This window comes from Bos grunniens, chromosome 12 (genome assembly GCF_055505025.1).
Source record: "Bos grunniens cultivar Pamir isolate PY7600 chromosome 12, Bosgru_T2T1.0, whole genome shotgun sequence".
NCBI lineage: Eukaryota > Metazoa > Chordata > Mammalia > Artiodactyla > Bovidae > Bos > Bos grunniens.
The window spans coordinates 55,126,964-55,146,287 of NC_141176.1; the positions used below are offsets into that span (position 1 = coordinate 55,126,964).

Here is a 19,324-nt window from a genome sequence, read left to right on the forward strand (position 1 = left end):
ATACATTCATGTGTGTATACACATATATGTATATATAATGCCTTTATCTCCTTTTACCCTCTCCATCTTTATTTCAGGCATCTGTTAGCTAAGATACTATTTTTCATTGTTAATATTTTTAACAATGACATTCTCATCTGAAACCATATCTTCTATGCTTTATCTTAAGTTGATCCCCAAACTGAAAAGTAACGAAGAGTACTCAGTATAGCATGTATATATTTTTACCTGAAGTACCAAATAATAATATTTGATGCATAGAGAAAGAAATAATAACTCTACACTGCTAAATGAATATCAGTGCCAAACAGATTCTTTGAATTATTACTGTTTGTATTTCATACCATCAATTATATGGTTTTCTTATTTTAGTTTTTTCCATGGTTGAATTATAACTTGGTCACTGAGCTCTCTTCCCCCTGAAGTTTTCAATTTTCTTTATTCTTACTGACATAAGAAACATATTTATTAACATATCATTTCACTAAGAAGTTTAAACTTTCCGTGTGGTACATATACATAACGGAGTAATTGCCTAGCCACTAAAAAGAATGAAATAATGCCATCTGCAGCAACATGGATGGATCTAGAGATTGTCATACTGAGTGAAGTCAGTCAGACAGAGGAGGAGAAATGTCATATGACATCCCTGATACATGAAATCTAAAAAAGAAATGGTGCAAATGAACTTACAAAACAGAAAGAGACTCACAGACTTACAGAACAAACTTATGGTTTCTGGGGAGAAGGGATAGTTCGGGAGTTTCTGATGGACATGTGCACACTGCTATATTCAAAACTGTTAACTGACAAGGACCTATTGAATAGCACATGGAGCTGTGCTCAGTGTGATGTGGCAGCCTGCATAGGAGGGGAGTTTGGGGAAGAATGGATACACGTATATACATGGCTGGGTCCCTTCACGGTTCACCTGAAACCATCACAGCATTTTTGATTGACTATACCCCAATACAAAATAAAAAGTTCAAAAGAAGTTTAAACTTCTCAATCATGTTATTTCTTTTGAAGTTATTCTATACATTCTCACTACTTGGAGTTTTGACTTCCTTGTCTGATTTAGTCTAACTCATTTTTGGACTTGTCATAGAAATCCCAGGATTTATTTTCATTACACTGCTGAATTAAATCTTCTATCCGTTCAGTCCAGTCACTCAGTCATGTTTGACTCTTTGCGACCCCATGAACTACAGCACTCCAGGCCTCCCTGTCCATCACCAACTCCCAGAGCCTACCCAAACTCATGTCTATTGAGTCAGTGATGCCATCCAACCATCTCATCCTCTGTCATCCCCTTCTCCTCCTGCCCTCAATCTTTCCCAGCATCAGGGTCTTTTCAAATGAGTCAGCTCTTCACATCAGGTGGCCAAAGTATTGGAGTTTCAGCTTCAACATCAGTCCTTCCAATGAACATCTAGGACTGATCTACTTTAGGATGGTCTTCTATGTCTTGAGACATATTTCTTTCTTAAGATAAATATAATCTTGGCAACATTTTGCACTTTTCTGGAGAACATCTTTAATAGATTTTTTTCCCCCCAGAAAAATGCCTGGAAGTTAGCCTTTTCAGGCTTTGTATATTGTGGTTTTCTCCAGGTGTGCAGGATCAATACCCTGTTCAAAATTAGTCTAAATTTGAGACTGATGACATCATACATTCACCTGGGGAGGGGGGTTGAAAATTATTATTCATATAATGAGGCTTTCTGGGAAGATGGCATGGCAGGTACCCAAGCCAGTCAGAAGTGGCTTGAGTGAGAGGAAGGACAAGTGTCTTTGGCTTTAATTGTGGTTAGAGGTGCTGAAAGGCTCCAGTGAGCATTTGAGCCCCTTGCTAGTGCCAGGGAGGAAGTATATGGTCCTTCTTAGACGTCTGCCTAGATGTAGGGCAAGAAGGACCTGAGAAGAGTGGAGATTGAAAACTGTCAGGGGTAAAGTGTCAAGAATGGAGTCAGATTCTTAATACATCTTTGTGCTCATATGAGTGCTCATTTGCTTCAGTTGTGTCTGACTCTTTTCGACCCTATAGACTGCAGCCAACTAGACTCCTCTGTCCATGGGTTTTCCAGGCAAGAATACTGGAGTGGGTTGCCATTTCCTCCTCCAGGGGATCTTCCAAACCCAGGGATCAAACCCGTGTCTCCTGCACTGCAGGTGGATTCTTTACCACTTGCACCACCCGGGAAGCCCTATCACATCCTTATTACAGCCTTATTACATTACCAAAATAATAGTCCCCCCAAATGTCCAACATGACATCGAAAATCATTTGCCTATAAAACTTTACATTGTTAAATTTTCTACTAACCTCTTCTGTTGATGATAAAAAGCCTGATGACAGTTCCTTTGTAGGTGCAACCCTTAGATTTTCTTCCTGGGTGCTTATTAGATCTATCGATATTCTTAGAATCCTAAAACTTCCAAGTTATAGTTATTTTTTCCATTCATTTTTTGGAAATTTGTGAATTCCTTTTAATTTGAACTGAACTTCAGAGGAAAAATGAATTTCTTTCAGTTTCTTTGATTATATTCTCCCATTTGGTTTTTCCCTCTGGAGATCTTATTAGACCAGATTTCATGCCTACTGGATTTATCTGCCATTTCTGTGAACTTTTCTCTTAAATTTTATATCTTTGTTTATTTGTTTTATAATCATAGAATTGATTTTACTCTATCCTTTTCTTCTCATTTTTTTTTTTTTGGCCACATCAAGCAGCTTGCAGGATTTTAGTTCCTTGACTGGAGATTGAACCTGGACCACTGCAGTGAAAGTGTCGAGTTCTAATCATTGGACTGCCAGGAAGTTTCCAAATTTTTCTCTATCCTCTAACCTTTCTATTATTATTATCCTTTTTAATTTGGCAATCTTGTGTGGAAATCACAAGAATTCTTTCAAGTTCTCTGGTTTTCCTTTTCCATAGCAACTTGTTCTTATTTTTATGGATGAACTACTTTATAAATCTCTTTAAGGATATTTTAGTAGTTATCAGTAGAAATGAATAGTAGAAAATCCAACTATAGAAGCTTAAAAAACAAAAGTTTAAGTATCACTATCCAGAATTGGGCCACATGGCTACCATAGACAGGTCATAAATGAGGGAAATTCTTGAGTTTACCTGATTACCAAAGCTGGTTCCCTCTTTAATTAGATGAATAACTATCTATCTCTCCTCTTTTATTCATCCCTTAAAGCAAGAATCTAGGGATAGGCAGCATGGGGTTGATCCTGTAAAGAAGATCTCTGCATCTTGGGGCTCTGCTATCTTTAGCACATTGGTCTCTTTCCTTGTGCTTATTTTATCTTTTCATGGTCGTAAGAGAGCCCTACTGCATTTTTTTTTGGCATCTTGTAAGGATATGCAAAGGAGGAAAAGATAAAAGCAAAAGGCTGAACTGAAGTTGTATCATTTCTAGGTCTAAAGGTAGCTATACATATTTTAAAAGCTTTCCTGAAAGTCCTATCCAGTGACTTCTGTTTAAATATCACTAGGTTGGGAAGATCCCTTGGAGGAGGGCATGGCAACCCACTCCAGTATTGTTGCTTGGAGAATCCCCATGGACAGAGGAGCCTGGCAAACTATAGTCCATGGGGTTACAAAAGAGCTGGACATGACTGAGTGACTAAGCACAGCACAGCATCAAGAATTGGGCCACATGCCTACCACAGGCCAGTCATTGGAAAGTGTATAAAGACAAGGAGTGGTGAATAGGGTTGGGGTGGTTAATTAATGCTGTCCACAAAAGATACTAACTGGAATGTTAACTGTTCTCTTCTAGTTTTTTAATTGCCTTGTTTATTCTACTGCGATTTCTCAAATAAATAGTCATACCATGGGGCAAAAAGCTGGACATGACTGAGAGACTGAAATGAACTGGGGCTGGGGCTGCTGCTGCTAAGTCGCTTCAGTCGTGTCCGACTCTGTGCGATGCCATAGACAGCAGCCCACCAGGCTCCCCCGTCCCTGGGATTCTCCAGGTAGGAACACTGGAGTGGGTTGCCATTTCCTTCTCCAATGCATGAAGTGAAAAGTGAAAGTGAAGTCATTCAGTCGTGTCTGACCCTCAGCGACCCCATGGACTGCAGCCTTCCAGGCTCCTCTGACCATAGGATTTTCCAGGCAAGGGTACTGGAGTGGTGTGCCATTGCCTTCTCCAGACCTGGGGCTACCAGGCATTAAAAGAACTAGATTATTACATTTACTTTCAAATGATTTCTCTCTTTTCCTGTATTTACCACTTATGCTAAAGTTAGTATTTTTCAAGTTCTGTCATCTATTTTTTCAAGCAATCAGTTTGAGAACTTTGTTATACTACTTTTTTAACTTAAATGTGGGGTCATGGCAGTCACAATTCTCTCAGTCATATATGAAGAAAATTCTTGATTTTGCCTGATTACTAGAGTTGGCATCCCCTTTAATTAGATAATTGTTCGCCATGTGCACTCGCCACTCTTCACTGTGGACATGTGCTCTTGGTTCTTATATGATCCTGGATCTTTGCCAGCAAATTTGAAATGAACCAGAACAGTTCATTTCCCAAAGTTTGCAAAATGTTTAACTTACATTTGTTTTCATTATTTTTCTTCTCTAGTGGGCTTCTGGGAAGAGTCTTGGGGTTTTGGATTTGGAGGAAAAGAGAGGAGGGAGAAATAAAAAGATTATGAAATTGGGCCAAAAGAGTAAGCAGACTATCCTTATTGAAAGTTTTGCCTTCTTGAATTAGTAGAGTTTTCAAGTATAGTGATTGATTTGGTTTTTATTAGCCCTAATTTTCCCTAGTTCATAAAATCTACAGAAGTAAATTTTTAAAAAATTGTGTTAGGAAGATACTGAGTTAACCCTATACTAATATAAGAAGGTAGCAATGTAAGAAGATGGAGTGTGAAAAGAGGGAAGATGCAGGTTGTAAGAGAAGCAGCACCAACATTTTTGTTTGAGTTTTTGCTAAAAGGTGGGAGGAGAAAAAAAAGACATACTAAGATGATCTTGATCCTATTTGATTCTGAAAGTTCAGCAAACATGCACAGATACATTGAGATTTGAATGGACATTTAGACTTTGAATTGTTTATCTAAATGTATCTAAATGGTGAAATCCATGAAGTTTTGTAGAGAGAGCCTAGAACTTACCTAGATATAGTACTTGTACTGTCTGGAGTGACAAGGAGGGTTTTTACTTCATATATATTTGTTCTTTTCAGCAAAAATGTTATTAAATATAGCTAATTGCATTGAATGTAGTTTGACAAAAGATGTTACATATCAATATCTATTTTAAAATATTTCATTGAATTCTATATGCATAGGCCAGGTGGCTATTGGAAGAACAAAGAATAGATGAAATTATATTCTATAAGTTCAAGTTCACTTGACAGCAGTGGCAAGATTCAGGAAGGGAAAGATTAGTGTTTGAGTAACTGCTTTGTGTGGAGAAGGCAGTGGCACCCCACTCCAGTACCCTTGCCTGGAAAATCCCATGGATGGAGGAGCCTGGTAGGCTGCAGTCCATGGGGTTGCTAAGAGTCAGACACGACTGAGCGACTTCACTTTCACTTTTCACTTTCATGCATTGGAGAAGGAAATGGCAACCCACTCCGGTGTTCTTGCCTGGAGAATCCCAGGGATGGGGGAGCCTGGTGGGCTGCTGTCTATGGGGTCGCACAGAGTTGGACATGACTGCAGCGACCTAGCAGCAGCAGCAGCAGCAGCAGCAACTCATAGGCATGAGTAGGTTTATACATATCATCATTTTTAATCTTACAACTTAAAAAGAAATCATTATCCTCTCTGGTTGAAGTATAAGCAATTTGAGAACATAAGTAACTTCATCAGTCACAGATTAGGGCAAGAGGTGTATTCATTTGCTAGGGCTGCCATAACAGACTACTGCAGACTGGGAGGCTTAAGCACTAGAAATTTATCTTTTTATAATCTGGAGGCTGCAATCCCAAGACCAAAGTGTTCTCAGCATGGGGCCTTTTGAGACCTCTCTGTTTGGCTTGCAGATGTTGTCTTTTTCTGGTTCCTTGTCCCTCTGTCCCCACATGGTCTTTCCTTTGTGGGCAGACACCCTGGTGTCTCAGGTGTTTCAGAGTAGTGTCTCTTATGTGTCCAAATTTCCTTTTCTTATAAGGACACCAGTCAGATTGGATTAGGGCCCACCCGAATGGCCTCATTTTAACTGCATCATCTCTTTAAAAGCCCTGTCTCCCAATAGGGTTGAATTTGGGATACTGGGAATTGGGACTTCAACACTCCAAAATGGGAGGACCAGATTTAGCTTCTAACAGGGAGGCCAGTTGTATTTAGGAATATTGAAATGGACATCAGTCCAGAAGACTTTCCTTGTCTTCTGGTCTCCGAGTACAGAATACAGAGGAAGCACACGACATTGAGGACATTGATCCTTAACCATTTATCCAGCCCTTATAAAGAAACGGGTCCAAATGGTCATGATTGAGAGGATGCCCAAATCAAATGCCTTATGGTAGAATATTCAGCCCAGGAGGAATCTAGGAATTACTTAGTCTAAGCTCCTCACTTGACAAAGAAGCAAGATTCCAATTATGAAATGACTTAGCAAACATCATAAAATTGGTCAGTATGACCAAGGTAACATTTTTATAAAATATTGTGTGCTAACCATTGAGAATGTATATATATATATGTATATACATATTGGGTTGGCCAAAAAATTTGCTCATTCTGGTTTTCTGTAAGCTATTATGGAAAAACCCAAATGAACACTTTGGCCAGCCCTATACATATATATTTATGGATACATATGTGTATATATATATGTTCAATGAATAAATATAAATGTTTATATGCTTATGTGGAGAAGGCAATGGCAACCCACTCCAGTACTCTTGCCTGGAAAATCCCAAGGATAGAGGAGCCTGGTAGGCTGCAGTCCATGGGTCGCTAAGAGTCGGATATGACTGAGTGACTTCACTTTTACTTTTCACTTTCATGCATTGGAGAAAGAAATGGCAACCCACTCCAGTGTTCTTGCCTGGAGAATCCCAGGGACGGGGGAGCCTGGTGGGCTGCCGTCTATGGGGTTGCACAGATTCGGACACGACTGAAGTGACTTAGCAATATGCTTATGTGCATGTATAGATGATCTATAAAAATAAAATGTCTTCTAATCTTTAATATGACATTTGAAGGTGGTCATTTCTATCTCCATTTTACAGATACATAAAATCCTGAAGCTGAGATTTAAGTTTGAGTTGTTTTATGGATATAAATTTTTTCTTTTCTTTCAGCCTTAGGATGAAATTATACTATACTATAAATATTTATCACAGGGATGGCTAAAGTGTCTAGCCAAAAAGATTCAGACTCTCACATGCGATACATATTAATAGACACAATAGAAAATATCTCCTTGTCACTTATTTTCCATGATTGTATAGCCATGGCAGTCATAATTAAGTTTCAGTTAATTTGATTCATTTTGTTTCATTTGCTTGTTTCGTGAGTAAAGAGGTTGCTAAAGTTCCTGCCCCTCATGAGTTGGTTTAAAGAGATCATGGTTGATGAAATCAATGAAATTTGTCATTTCTAATGCAATTTTTCAGGGAACTGCATCAACAGTCAAAGGTTCTAACTGTGTTTTCCTATGAGGAAAACCCTCTAAAACCTAAAAACTTACTCTGTTGAACTGTGCCTTTGAAACTTACAAGCCTCTTCAGGTCCTACATCCTTCTCTTGAGATTGGACCTATAGGTGGCAGCAACTGTTAGCTATTGAGCTTGGGTGATATGGGCCAAATGTTCTCTTACAATACTTTGAATACTTTACATATTATCGAATACTTGAAAATGAAATTTTCTCTAGATAAGAAAGTGAAAGGTCAAACTTAAAGTATGACTGTTAATGATTTATACCCTAAAGTCAACAGTATATAGGTTAAAAAAGAGTGTAGTGGCTAAAAAAATTCGATATTTTAGAAGTTTGAGACACATTGATGGTTGGGTTCAATCTCCAAGATTTGTGACTGCTGGGGTCAGATTGGTTAGCCTTTGTTCTTCACTGCTTTGTGCAAAATGGGTTTTTGAACACACACTATTTTCCAATCACTTCTGTTCTTCATATCTCATGTAAGTTGAGATTGTAATTCACGCACCATCCGTTTACACAACGAATGTGACACAGAAGCATTGAATACAATTCATAGTTTTGCTAATAACAATGCATATAATACATATTTTAAGGGTAATTTTCAGGGAACACTCTACTGCCGTTTAGATTAGTTTATAGTAGCTTGTTTTGAAAGTTTGGATTTTTGTTAGTTTTCCTAGATGAGGGACACCTGAAATTCAACAGTGCCTTCAAGAATCAATTAGGTTCCGGGACAGCTGAGGCAACATGGACTTTAGCTGGTGATTGCTAAACTACATTTTGGGATGACTGATCACATCAATCACCTTTGTGGTTTATATAATCTGTGGCTCAATCCACTGGGAAATCATTAGCCACATTTCAGTCAACTGAACACATCCCTTGTGTTTCCTCATTCTCAAGACAATTTAAAATGATACCACTGTGTCCACTAGACCGCTGTGTGTGTGAGTGTGTGCTTAGTCGCTCGGTCATGTCTGACTCTTTGTGACCCCATGGACTGTAGCCCGCCAGGGTCCTCTGTCCATGAGGATTCACCAGGTAAGAATGTTGGAGTGGGTTGCCATGTCCTCCTCCAGGGCATCTTCTCAACCCAGGGATTGAACCCAGGTCTCCCACACTGCAGGCGTTTTCTTTACCATCTGAGCCACCAGGGAAGCCCACTAGACCTCTGTAACCATCTTAAAATATCATATAAACTAGAAGAGTAGCTGCTTCTAATACAGACCTTTGACCACTCAACCAAAACAAGTTTATTTGATTTAATAATTTTCAAAGGGGATATTTTTTGATGTTCATCATTTAGTGGGGCTTTTCTATTGTACGAAGAAAATGTCTAGTTTCCCTTTACTACAGTGACCCAATATGAAGAAGGAAAAAAAAAGTGGTATCACTTTGGGAACAAAAGTTTCAGTGCACATCGACAGCAAGACTCACTGAATGAAAGCAGATGGCTAAAACATAGTTTGGGATCGATGCATCTATCCTATAGAAAAGCGAGGCATAGTCTTTATGTTACCTGGCAATATTCATCAATCTGGGGTTTGGAATAAGAAGGCTGAAATTGAAACTGAGTGTGAACAATTGAATGTTGTTTGTACTGGAGCTTACCTAAGACAAAAATCAAAGCATTCGCTTCTTCCTGTGGGATCAGTCTGCAATTGATCTGTTAGAGCTTTTTTCCCTTTCTTTTCTTTGTGTGTGTGTGTGTGTGCTGTATGAAGGGAAGAGGATATAGAACAGATACATAGACATTTATAACACAAATATATTACAGAGTCAAATCAGCTACAATCAGTGTATAATCCTGGGCAAAAGTTATTAGGTACCTCCAGAGAATGTGTTGGAAAGCAAAGCAGGAGGAAGAGTCCAACGCAAGGGCAGGGCTGGAAAAATGAAAGAAAGTGCTTCAACCAGATGGGCATTTTCTACAGAGAACTTCCTTGTTGTCCTTGCACTTGAAAATATCGTATACGGTATCGAATCCTTTAATCCTTATCTTTAAAGATAAGGATTTGTCCCGATGATTATTTTATTATTGCTGCAAAGCTCCTATAAAATGTAACAAGTCACAACTTATATTTACCTTTTAAAGGCTACTGCCTTTCTTCTTTCTGAATTCAAGTTTTATTATAATTAGGTAATGCTTGGTCTATTTCTATGCACAAAACAATATCTGGCAGAATTCCTACCTCATAAACAGTCAAGTTCCAGATTCATTCTGCCCTTAGCAACACTTAGGCTTCTCTTCTATCCCTGGATTTTGTCCTCATTATAAATTTCCTGTGTTTGGTGCATATTCAAGTTATTCTCCTTTCCCTTGAGTTGAGCGAACTGTGAACACATGATCCTGAAGGAAGTGTCCTAGAAGATTTTAGAAAGTAAATTATTTTTCCTGAGAAACTATTATTTTGAAGGAAAAACCAGAGTGCCTCCAGGAAGGCTAACTATCTTCCCAAAATAACCTTCTGCTCTGTGATTATTTTCTGAATTTCACATTTAAAACTCCCTTCCTACCCCCACACTTTTCCAACAAAGTCTATATAGTCAAAGCTATGGTTTCAAAGCTATGGTTTTCCCAGTAATTGTGTACGGATGTGAGAGTTGGAACTAAAGAAGGCTAAGCACCAAAGAATTGATGCTTTCATACTGTGGTGCTGGAGAAGACTCTTGAGAATCCCTTGGATGGCATGTAGATTAAACCAGTCAATCCTAAAGGAAATCAACCCTGAATATTCATTAGAAGGACTAATGTTGAAGCTGAATCTCCAATATTTTGGCCACCTGATGTGAAGAGCCACCTCCTTGGAAAAGACCCTGATGCTGAGAAAGATTGAGGGCAGGAGGAGAAGGGGACCACAGAGGATGAGATCATTAGACAGCATCACCGACTCAAAGGACATGAACTTGAGCAAACTCCAGGAGATAGTGGAGGACAGGGAAGCCTGGTATGCTACAGTCCATGGGGTTATAAAGAATCAGACACACCTTAGCAACTGAACAAAAACAACCCCCACTCAAACACAGACACACACACAGATTCAAATTAATTTGTGATTAATAGTACTATGACATAAATTATTAGAGAAAAATGGCCAGAATAATTGACTAAAGCCAGTCCTTGCAGTCTCAGTTGTCTGTAATTGATTGTATAGCAACATGGTAATAATATCCAGGATATAAGCTCTCTGATGGCAGGATTCTCACTTGTTTTGTTCTTAGCAGTTTTGCCAACACCTCAACAGACCTTGGCAGCTAACAGTTGCTCAATAAATATTTGTTGAATGAGTGAATCATTAAAAAAAATTATTGGAATACATTGAATGGTTTTGCTATGTTACAATGTCTAGCTTTTCCCAGGTTAGAATTAAATACAGTTTCATCCAAATACCCTGTTACTCTGACTTCTAATTAAGTTCCATAATTTCCCAGGGACTTATTGAGTGTCTGTTTACTCATCAGTACTTGAGCACCATGACTGGATTATCAGCCTCTTTCTCTTCTCTTCAACATACCCCAGACCTACCTCTTCCTCAAGAAAGAATGCTTTCATATTTTCCTCTCTTTGGAGTACTCTAAGGCATTTCGAGGTTTTGCTGTCCACTTGAACAGTTGATAATTGTCCTTTGAAGTAGAGCTTTGAGCAAGAGATAAGAAATAGTAATCTAACTGGTGCCTATGCTGATAGTCAAGAGGACCATCTTGCTATTTAAGCCACTGAAGATTATCAATCTCACTCAAAATTGGGTAGAAGCCATAGTCTATAGCTTCTAATCCTCAACTTCTTTCTCTTCCTCTTCCTCCCTCTAGTATCCTTTGTTTTTCTGAAGTTACATCCTCATGTCTGTGGGATGTAAGTATAAAGGAGGGTGAGTGGCATTCTGTACCACCAGCCTTCTCATAGGCAACATGGCCTGACATGAAGTGAAACCAGAGTGTAAATGCACATACTTTCCTTTCTGATCAAACAGTTTCAAACCAGACTCTCATGCCAGAGTGTTCTTTAGGAAAAGTGTCAATAGTAGATATTGGGAGTATTTTTTTTGAGTGGGAGGGCATTTGACAGAACATACAGTTGTTGGTACTAAGATTTATTGTCTTACCTAGATATTTAACCCAGATCCTGGAGGCGACAATCCACTACTACTGAGAGTTTATTCTTGAATTCTTATGCTTTAACGAGGCTTGAGACATAAAGCAACTATACTGCAATAAAAATTAACTAATAAAAAATTAAAGAAGAAGGGAAACAGATAAGGAGGAAAAAAAAGTCTTGAGACTAATTCTCAGAAATGGGCTAAATAGCCACAGGAAAGTTTAAGTTGCCCTTAAAAGACTTAACCTTCCCTTCAATTGGTCTGCATATTTTCCAAGAGAAGAATTAGTCAAAGAGCTCATTTAGAAACGTTTTCATTCTGTTGAGACTGGTTCAAACGCTTTCCCAAAGCTTCTTTCTAGACCAATCTGGATTTCCTGCCAAGAAACTGAGGTTCACGGCTGTTCTGTCTCCTGGGCTTTGGACATTAGCTATTGATCGCGTTCTGTGGTTTGCTCCCTGTTTTTGTCTCTGTGTTAAGCTTACTCACCTCCATAAATCCAAGTTATCTCACTCTATGAAGCTTCTTGGTCCACATTGTTCAGAAGCAGAGCCAGAGGGCAAGGCGGCTGCTGTCACATTGCTGGGGTGGAGGCTGGGGGCGCTCCCAGGAGCTCCCTAGGGTTTGCCCCTCTCTCCTTAAGGCAGCAGGTTCCCCAAATCAGACAATGTATTGTCACGTGGATTACACCGATTAGCTCTAAGTCAGTTAGGTAACATGAGCCCTTTCAATGGTGTCCTAGGATTCTGTCAGGTTGACTGTTCAAACACTGGTTTTTGGGATCCCCTCCAGCATTCCTTAATGTAATCCAGGCATGTTATTGCAGGTTTTATTTGAGAAGGGGCTACTTACTTGTCACTTGGAATATTTTCAGTTTTAAGTCAAAACCTTCTTAGTTAAAAAAAAAAAAAAAAAGACATGAGAGAATATGGTGCAAAGTGAGAGTGATTTGGGAAAGGCAGAAAAAGAAAACAAACAAAAACCCCACCCCAAATGCAGTAGTGTGCCAAATGCCAAACTTACATTAAGGGCATGTGTGTTCTGGGAATGAGGTTTCTGTTGTGTGTGTGTGTGTGTGTATGTGTGCGTGCGCACGCGTTTCCCTGTTGTACATAGAAATTGCAATAATTTTGCACTGCTTAGGATTTCATCTTTCCAAGGAACTACTAAGATCCTTAAAAAAAGAGGGATACAGGCAAAAGAGTTCTGCTCTGAGCTGCTTACAGAGCTTGGATATGGGCTTCTGTGTTCCCTTCCTGGGCAGGAGAAAGCTCTCTAGGCTACAGGTGGATCCCCAACTTACCACTGGCTGGCTTGGACTGGATGCTAGTAAAAAGATAGGCAAATTTCTGGAAGCCAGGGCAGACAGAGGCTGTGGCCCCACATAACTCAGATTGTTATTATTGCTGGAAGGAAAAGACCCAGCAGTTCCTTGGAGGCACTCAGAACTTGGGGTGAAGGCAGAAAGAGATGAGACTTTAGAAACCCAACCACTGGATGATGTCTTTTGAGTATATATGAAATGTCAAGCTTTGGCAGACTTTCTCTGTACAGAATGTCCTTGTGTGTGTGTGTGTGTGTGTGTGTGTGTGTGTGTACACACTCACATAAGTCACTCAGTCTTGTCCAACTCTTTGTGGCCCCATGGACTGTAGCCCACCAGGCTCCTCTGTCCATGGGATTCTCCAGGCAAGAATACTGGAGTGGGTTGCCATTCCCTTCTCCAGGGTATCATCCTGACCCAGGGATTCAACCTAGGTCTCATGCATTGAATAAGAAAGACTTTTCCTAAGCTGACATAGAGGAGAGATTGGGCACAACAGGTATTCCAGAAGGAGATGCTCTGTGGATTCTAATCAAGGCCCTTTTCTAGAACTGACCTTTTTTTTGCTCCTCAATTCTTTATTCCTTCTAATCCCATTCTGGAGTGCTACCAAGGTATGTAACTTGGAAAGTGAAGTGAAAGTTGCTCAGTCATGTCTGACTCTTTGCGACCCCATGGACTATACAGTCCATCAAATTCTCCAGGCCAGAATACTGGCCTGGGTATCCTTTCCCTCTTCCAGGGGATCTTCCCAACCCAGGGATTGAACCCAGGTCTCCCTTATTGCAGGCGGATTCTTTACCAGCTGAGCCACCATGGAAGACCAAGAATACTGGAGTGGTAGGCTATCCCTCCTCCAGAGGATCTTCTTGACCCAGGAATTGAACCAGGGTCTCCTCCATTGCAGGCAGATTCTTTACCAACTGAGCTATCAGAGAAGCCCAATGTAGCTTGAAGATGCCCTTTAAAATATGAAATATAACATACTCCATAGTCACCTGTAATCTAATTCTAGTGAAATACAGGCTCCATGGAAGTCCATTATGTACTTTCTTTAGAATTTCTGGGTTATTTAGTAATAATGCATTCCTCTACCCTGCCTCAAACACATACATACACCATACACACGTAAGCAGTTACATATAGCACTGAATATTCTGGAGTGGTTGTTTGCCTTTAAAAAAACAAACAAACAAACAAACAATATCTAATAGGTCAGAGTGATGTGGCCAAAATCAGCCCAGCCAGGGAGGCAATTTGGCAGGTGGTGCAGACAGGATAAAGAATGTTCTTTTAAAAATTATCTATCAGTTACGGTTTTGGGGCTTCCCTGGCAGCTCAGATGGTAAAGAATCTGCCTGCAATGTGGGAGACCTGAGTTCAATCTCTCTGTCAGGATGATCCCCTGGAGAAGGGAATGGCTACACACTCCAGTATTCTTTCGTGGAGAATCCTATGGACAGAGGAGCCTGGCGGGCTACAGTCCATAGAGTCACAAAGAGTCGGACGTGACTGAGCGACTAATTCTTTCACTTTCACTATGGTTTTGGATATGTGATACAAACTCTCCACAACTGAAGATCCTGACTAGTAAAACAGAAAAAAAAAATGTTTCATAAAATTATCCATGTCCATGACCCAGTGGACATGACAAAGAGAGGGAAGTATGGCCAGCTACAGTCCATGAGATCACAAAGAGTAAGATATGACTTAGTGACTGAACAACCACCACCCATGGTATTATCTTAACATTTAAAGAGATTTATATTACATCTATATTTTTATATATAATCTTTTAAGAACTGTCTGTCTAGCTTGTTGCCTGACATTTTTCTAAGCATTCAATAAATGGAATTTCCATTTCTTATTCATATAGGTTAAAGGCCTTCTTTTAAGAATTGAGACCTATAGTAAATCAATTTGTGAATGTACTAAACACTGAAGTACTTTGAAGAATGCCTCTCTTCCCCTCTATTCATTTCCTTAGATAACTAGTCTTCTTTGGACTTAGAAATGTCGGGATAATGCATAGATACTGTCTTTGTTTTGTAGTGCTTAGTTAGCCCTGGTGAATTATTAGCTAACTCAAAAGACTGTTGGAGAAATGGAGGCGGTGAGATGCTAGAATATTTTTTCATCTCTGTTGGTTCAAGTTATATGTTCCCACTTCCAAGATTGTGTCATTCATTTTGAACTATCTCAAACAACCCTAAAACAGAAAATCCATCTTTTATCTATTCATTGTGGCTCTTTACGTTCCCTATGAGTCCAATTTTTAGCAAAGGCACTTAAGAAAATAGTTTCCTCAACACTATCTTTACAACTCCCTCAGTTAGATAAGTTAGATGCTTTCAGGATTTTTTTTTTCCCTCCTGCACCTTCTTCCAGCTGTTGGAGCTACCTCATGTTGCTGCCAACTTCCACAGTCCCCCAGAGAAACCATCTCAGGGACAGGTTGGGAAGAGGGTAGGATGTTGTGGGTGGGGGGCAGATATATTCCTTCTGTGACAGAGGTGACATGGGCTGGCATCCACGCCTGTGTGTGTTTTTCCTCACAAGTAGTTGTTGAGTTGTTAATTATGTTTTTGAAGTCAGGTTTTCAAAGAAAGGAAAAAAATAGAAATGCTCTGGCTAAATGACTCCAGAGAAGTGAGCAGGAGTGGTTGCTATGAGCTTTGAACCACACACGCGTGCGTGTGCACGCACACACTCACAAATACACGGACAGAAGGACAAATTGAAAATAAATGCAGCAACCCCTGCTTGGCTTAGCAGTCCACTCAGCCCCACAGATGAGGAAGTCCTGCTTTGTTCCAAGCTCAAGCCTTGTTTTCTTGCTCACTGTCTTTCATGGTAAAATCGGGGGAAATTCACCTGTCTGATGCAAAGTTAAACTGCTGGCTTTAATGTGACTGCATGGGAACTTGGGTTTATTAATGAATACAACATACCCTCTTTGATTTGAAAGCTTTCACTCTGTTGAAAAGATTCAAAAGGCATCGCTTCCTGCACCAGAGGCATTCCTTTATCCGTCTCAGTGGTTCACCCCTACCCAGCTGCTATATCTCATTAACAAGCATTTGACCACTGCAGCCGGCCTGGGAGTGTTGACACTTGAAAGGCCCAGGCAGGCGTGGGCAGGCCATCAGCTATGGCAACAGGAAACTGCCCCGGAGACAACACTGAGAAAACAGCAGCTGCAAAAGCCAAAGTCAGAACAGACATAAAGGATTGCCTATATCCGCATCGGTCTGGGGTATCGGTGCGTGCCTGTGGGTCTGAATTCACACATCTATTTTCTCTATTTAGGGGATATAAGGATCGCTATCAACATGGGTCATACTCTGACTTGTTGACAACCCAGAATGATTTTTTGAACTTAAATGTTCTCGAACCCTTAGGTTTCAAAAATCTGATTCTTCTCAATAACGTATGTTCTTGTTTAAGCACATCAGAATGCTCACCAGAGGTCTTAAACTTGATATACACATTCACTCGAGTGGAAATCATATGGACAATAAAAAATGTGTATGCCCGATCTTTATCCACTTTTCATGCTACCGAGTTATTTTTCAAGAAACAAATCAACCTGTAAAACTGCCATGCAAACATTTAGGACTATTCTGAGAATCTTTGGTTTAGGAATCAAACTGTGATGGTTTTTTGTAGAATAAGAACAAAGCAGTCATGTCAATTACATAAAGAGAGCTTATAAAATTAAGTGGGATATTTCACATAGGTTATTATTGATCATAGTAATTTTAAATGCCTATTTTAATAAAATTTATTTACTATTCATTGCATTGTAGGCTTCACAGGACCATACCCCTGAGTTCAGTTCAGTTCAGTCACTCACTCATGTCTGACTCTTTGTGACCCCACAGATTGCAGCACACTGGGCTTCCCTGTCCTCCTGGAGCTTAAGTAAACTCATGTCCATCGAGTCAGTGATGCCATCCAACCATCTCATCTTCTGTTGTCCCCTTCTTCTCCTGCCTTCAATCTTGCCCAGCATCAGGGTCTTTTCTAATGAGTCAGTTCTTCGTATCAGGTGGCTAAAGTATTGGAGCTTTCCTTTAGGATGGACTGGTTTTGATCTCCTTGCAGTCCAAGGGACTCTGAAGAGTCTTCTCTAACACCACAGTTCAAAAGCATCAGTTCTTCGGCGCTCAGCTTTCTTTGTAGTCCAACTCTCACTTCCATACATGACTACTGGAAAAATCATAGCTTTGACTAGATGGACCTTTGTTGGAAAAGTGACGTCTCTGCTTTTTAATGTGCTGTCTAGGTTGGTCATAGCTTTTCTTCCAAGGAGCAAGTGTCTTTTAATTTCATGGCTGCAGTCACCATCTGCAGTGATTTTGGAGCCCCCCAAAAATAGTCTCTCACTGTTTCCCCTGTTTACCCACCTATTTGCCATGAAGCAATGGGACTGGACGCCTTGATCTTAGTTTTCTGAATGTTGAGTTTTAAGCCAACTTTTTCATTCTCCTCTTTCACTTTCATCAAGAGGCTCTTTAGTTCTTCTTTGCTTTCTGCCATAAGGGTGGTGTCATCTGCATATCTGAGGTTATTGATATTTCTCCCGGCAATCTTGATTCCAGCTTGTGCTTCATCCAGCCTGGCATTTCGCATGATGTACTCTGCTTATAGGTTAAATAAGCAGGTTGACAATATATAGCCTCGACATACTCCTTTCCCTATTTGGAACCAGTCTGTTGTTCCATATCCAGTTCTAACTGTTGCTTCTTGACCTGCATACAGATTTCTAGGAGGCAGGTCAGGTGGTCTGGTATTCCCATCTCTCTAAGAATTTTCCCACAGTCTGTTGTGATCCACACAGTCAAAGACTTTGGCATAGTCAGTAAAGAAGAAGAAGATGTTTTTCTGGAACTCTCTTGCTTTTTTGATGATCCAGTGGATGTTGGCAATTTGATCTCTGGTTCCTCTGCCTTTTCTAAATCCATCTCGAACATATGGAAGTTCATGTTTCACATACCGCTGAAGCCTGGCCTGGGGAATTTTAAGCATTACTTTGCTAGCATGTGAGATGAATGCAATTGTGTGGTAGTTTGAACATTCTTTGGCATTGCCTTTTTTGGAGATTGAAATGAAAACTGACCTTTTCCAGTCCTGTGGCCACTGCTGAGTTTTCCAAATTTTCTGGCATATTGAGTGCAGCACTTTCACAGCATCATCTTTTAGGATTTGAAAAGCTCAGCTGGAATTCCATCACCTCTACTAGCTTACCCCTGAATCTGCTTCTAAATGTTGTTGTTTCTATACTCATCAGAGGAGCTCAAACTACAGATACTAATTAGACTGCCTTATGCAATGTTTGGGGCAAATATTTCTCTAAATGTTGAGTGTCTTCTGCACTCAAGATTATAAGAACATTTTTAGAAGATAGGTAAGTAACAATTCAAAATCAAAATTTTTCACTCATAAGGAAAATGATCCTTTTCATAACTGAAAAAAGAAATCATTCCATTTAGGGGAAGAAAGAAAGTGAAAAAAGACACTAATGCAAAGTGTTGTAAGTGAAGTTAGTTGACTGCCCCTCAGAGAGTACTGAGTTATTTTCCTGTCATCAGAAGTACAAGAGACTAATCATGATTACATTACATTACTAAACATAATTTTATTCTTTTCAGTAATTTAGATTTATTTACATTTTTCTATCACTCATCATAAAACTACCCTAATTTTTTTATATTTTTACTCTAAAATGGTTAATTAGATAAAAAGCATGTAAATTTATTTTAAAATGATTTCCAGTTAGCTCTTTTTTTTTAATCAGAAAATGTCTCTTGAATGCAGTGAATTTTCCAATTCTGCCTTCATCAACCTGTTTGTTTTTTTCTCCCACCTTTTATACTCCAGAGGAAGAGAATGCACCGAGTGCCACTAGAAATTTACATTCTTGACAGTGTGGTAGAGATAGAGACATCTTCCTGAGTGCCATTCAGATATTACCATTTGACTTTGTTTTTTTCCATCACAATTATATTGGATCACATTCATGTCTGATAGGCAGGCAGGTGCCCAGAATCTGGAAACAGACGTCTTGGAAACAACCCTCCATCATGCCACCTACCAGCAAGGCAGACCTTGATTAAGTAACTTAAATTTTCTATGCCTCCCTAAGACTCCTAGTCTACTAAATAGGGGTAAAGTTAGTGAGTGAATGTGAAGTCGCTCAGTCATGTCTGACTCTTTGCAACCCCATGGACTATAGCCTACCAGGCTCCTCTGTCC

The 19,324-nt window shown here is 39.7% G+C and overlaps 1 long non-coding RNA gene across 1 annotated transcript in view; it reads right to left on the bottom strand.

Moving 5' to 3' along the window:
• The window catches only part of LOC147361791 (uncharacterized), a 34,181-nt gene extending 21,528 nt beyond the window's left edge, over window positions 1-12,653 (bottom strand). The window contains exon 1 of the long non-coding RNA XR_015138260.1: window positions 12,232-12,653. This is a non-coding gene — a long non-coding RNA (uncharacterized LOC147361791). The remainder of the gene's footprint in view (window positions 1-12,231) is intronic.
• Window positions 12,654-19,324: the final 6,671 nt, after the last annotated feature.